The sequence below is a fragment of the Chrysochloris asiatica genome, unplaced genomic scaffold (assembly GCF_000296735.1).
Source record: "Chrysochloris asiatica unplaced genomic scaffold, ChrAsi1.0 scaffold00487, whole genome shotgun sequence".
Classification (NCBI taxonomy): Eukaryota; Metazoa; Chordata; class Mammalia; order Afrosoricida; family Chrysochloridae; genus Chrysochloris; species Chrysochloris asiatica.
Window position 1 is genome coordinate 538,392 of NW_006409005.1, and position 3,257 is coordinate 541,648.

The 3,257-nt window shown below is 40.1% G+C and overlaps 1 protein-coding gene across 1 annotated transcript in view; it reads right to left on the bottom strand.

The window, feature by feature from the left end:
• OXCT1 (3-oxoacid CoA transferase 1) overlaps positions 1-3,257 on the bottom strand; it is a 251,550-nt gene that overhangs the window by 228,446 nt on the left and 19,847 nt on the right. The gene's annotated exons all lie outside the window — the stretch shown is intronic.

Consider the following 3,257-nt stretch of genomic DNA (forward strand, 5'->3'; position numbering starts at 1 on the left):
GAAAACTCACATTTAACCCACATACTCTTAGTCTTGCCTCCCCCTCAAAGAACCTGCAAAGTGGCTATTCTTTTTTATTACAGTCAAGGAAACTAAGGTTTGAAAAGAAGATGGTCTTGTGCAGTAAGTGAAAGCCAGCTTTCAAACCAATATCCAATAATCCTACTCCAAACTTTTTCCTTCTTGCCACTTTTCCAACGATGAACCCATGCATGAACTGTTTCCTGCTCTACACATTACTTAATGCATTTAAATGCAACGGCAATTCTACTGTCCTATCTTATACTGAATGCAAAGAAGACATGGATAGAGAACTCTTCCTGTTCTAAGAAAAAGGGCAGGAGACAAGGACATTCTCTTTGTTCCTATTAAAAGAGAAATGATCAGCACACTTGTGAAATATAAAACCAAATTATAAAAAACTATGAACATTTTTCCTCTCAAGGACAATTTATACCCTCAAACATTTTTAGCAAAAAAGTCAGCAAATTAATCACAAATCAGTAAAGAAAATTATATGTAGCGAGAGTAATTCTGTATTTGTCTAATTGATTTTTATCATTTTATCAAAGCCAAATGCACCTAAAATTCCACGCAGTCAATGAGACAAAGCAAATTAACTGAATGAGCACTTTGCCATTTTCACTCATTGTATCCTTCTCTTTAACATAAAAGTTTCAAAAATACTTTTGCAAACAAGATAAAGAACATTTATGACATAGCAAAGGTTACTTTGAACTTAAGCTTTAAAACTAATCACCCCCCCTTTTATTGTGTGATAGTTTACATGGGGGAACACTAGCTGTACACTCATTCTATCATACATTGTTTCATTGCCATAGTTAGCATCCCGTCCATGCATCATCACCCAACCAAAGGTTATACCCCACAGGCCCCCTCTCTATCCCCACGGTCCTCAGCACACAGTTCCCTTCCCTCCCTGGATCTCAAGTCCTCAGCCACTCCATCTCTTCATGTCATCCTCTCTGTCTCCATCTCAGGCCTCACTGCTTCTCTGGGTGGGGTCCCGATTTCTGTTCTTCTCCAGTGATGGTTCCAGGGCCCTTCGCTCCTAGACTGAAAGGTTAATCACATCCCTCCTTGCTATAAAATATCCACCTTTACCTTTCCAGTCCTCACAATCCATCCTGATAACAATTATTCACCCCTGCATCACAAGAGACCCATCTGCATTTCTTTTCATCAGCCCTTCCTAGACAAGTCAGATATTACTCATTTGAGACTCCACCCTCCTCCCCGTGCTGTCAATCCAGGTTCCCTCTTGAAAGCTTGTAAACCAGTCACTTCTTACCTTTGTATCCCTCCCCCCATTTTGGGTAGCCAATGTTCAAGTTGCACATCCCTATACTGTATATATTGTAGCCCCTTTTTAGGTATTCCAGTCAGTTCCAGGCAGAAGACGGACTTACAAGCTTTCTATGGTGTCTGGTTATTCCTCCCTCTACTCTCCCGTGACTGTTTTATAATATAATGCATGGAAAACCAAGGTTCAAGAGTCAGCCAAGCATCTCAACATTATTCGCCCCCTTTCCCCATTCCAACCATGTCCCAGTCTCTGTATCCCAGAGCCCTGTTGTTCCAAGGCTGTACCTACATCATTTATTACCTCTGTCCCATTTAGCTCATTCCTACCTGTCTGTTCTCCCATCTGCTTTATTCCTCCATTCCCCTCTCCCTACTTGTATATTGCCCCCTCCCTAACACCCAAGTTATCCCATGTCTATTTCCTGCCCTGTGTTCCACCTTCCCCTCCCATCCTTAACCCCACCCCTACGCCCTAGCATCCAGTTAATCATCTACTTTAGTGAAATAGTATGGGTTCTTTTTCTTAGTCTTTTACAGTAGTGGTCCTATGTAATATTTTTCCTTTTGTGACTGACTAATTTCACTCAACATAATGTTCTTAAGGTTCCTCCATGTTAGGAAGTGGCATGCAGCTTCCTTGTTATTTTTCAATATAGCATAGTACTCCATTGTGTGTATGTACCACAGTTTGTTTATCCATTCTTCAGTTGATGGGCACTAAAAACTAATTTTTAAAGAAATATGAAAAAGGGAACTCACTCAGCTTCCTGATAAGAAGGGCAATAGGGAAACTTGGAAACAGATAACGGCCATGGATGAATAGCATGATAAACCTAACTAATGTCACAGAACTGTAAATGTGAATGATGTTAACAAGGCAAACTACGAGTTAGAGCTATGTGTAAATTTTGGTAATTAGAATGCAAAGGTTGGAAATAAAGAGGAATGATTAGTAGTTGAAAAATATGGCTCTGGTAATAGAAATGATGCTGGTCTTCAGTCATTAGTGTCTAATGCATCAAATCAGATGATCTATAAACTCAGATGGATTATGTTCAAGGTTCTAATTTGGCTCTTGTGGACTTGTTTTAATTTTCTGTAGCTTCAGCCTGAATTTAATATGAGTAATTGATGGTCTGTTCCACAGTCTGTCCTGGCCTTGTTTTGGCTGATGATACAGAGCTCTTTCACCATCTCTTCCCACTGTTGTTGTTATGTGCCATGGAGTCGGTTCCAACTCATAGTGACCCTATACAGGATTTCCGAGGCTGTAAATCTTTACAGGAGCAGAAATTCTCATCTTTCTCCCACGAAGTGGCTGGTAGTTTAGAACTGCTGTCCTGGCAGTTCGCAGCCTGATTCGTAACCAATACACTACCAGAGCTCCTTCCCATAGATGTAGCCAATTTGATTCCTGTGTATTCCATCTTGTGAGCTCCATGTATATAATTACCTTTTACATTGTTTAAAAAAGGTATTTGCAATGAATACGCCATTGGACTTGCAAAATTCTGTCATGCGATCTCTACCACCCAAATATGTGGAGATCTGCTCATGTAAAATTACACATTGACAGAGTCAAGTCTGACTCTTAGTAATGCTTTAAGCAGAGTCAGATCTCAAAAATCCTGTAGTAGTGCTCCACTTGTTCATAGTAAAAGTCAGGCCTTCTGGTGTTGCCAGCCAGACCCTGTGTATTATGATATCCTTTTAGGTCTCTGGCCTACCTTCTCCCACTCTGCCTTTTGCTCAGCTCTCTAACCCAGCTCACCTCCTTACTGTCACTTATACATACCAAACATATTCTATCTGGGGGGTCTTTGCACTGGCCTTTCCCTATTGAGGAAACTCTTCTCAATTAATGGCTTTTTTTTTTTTTTGAGATTTGAAAAGATGGATATAAATTTACTAATAAATTTAAAAGAGCATTT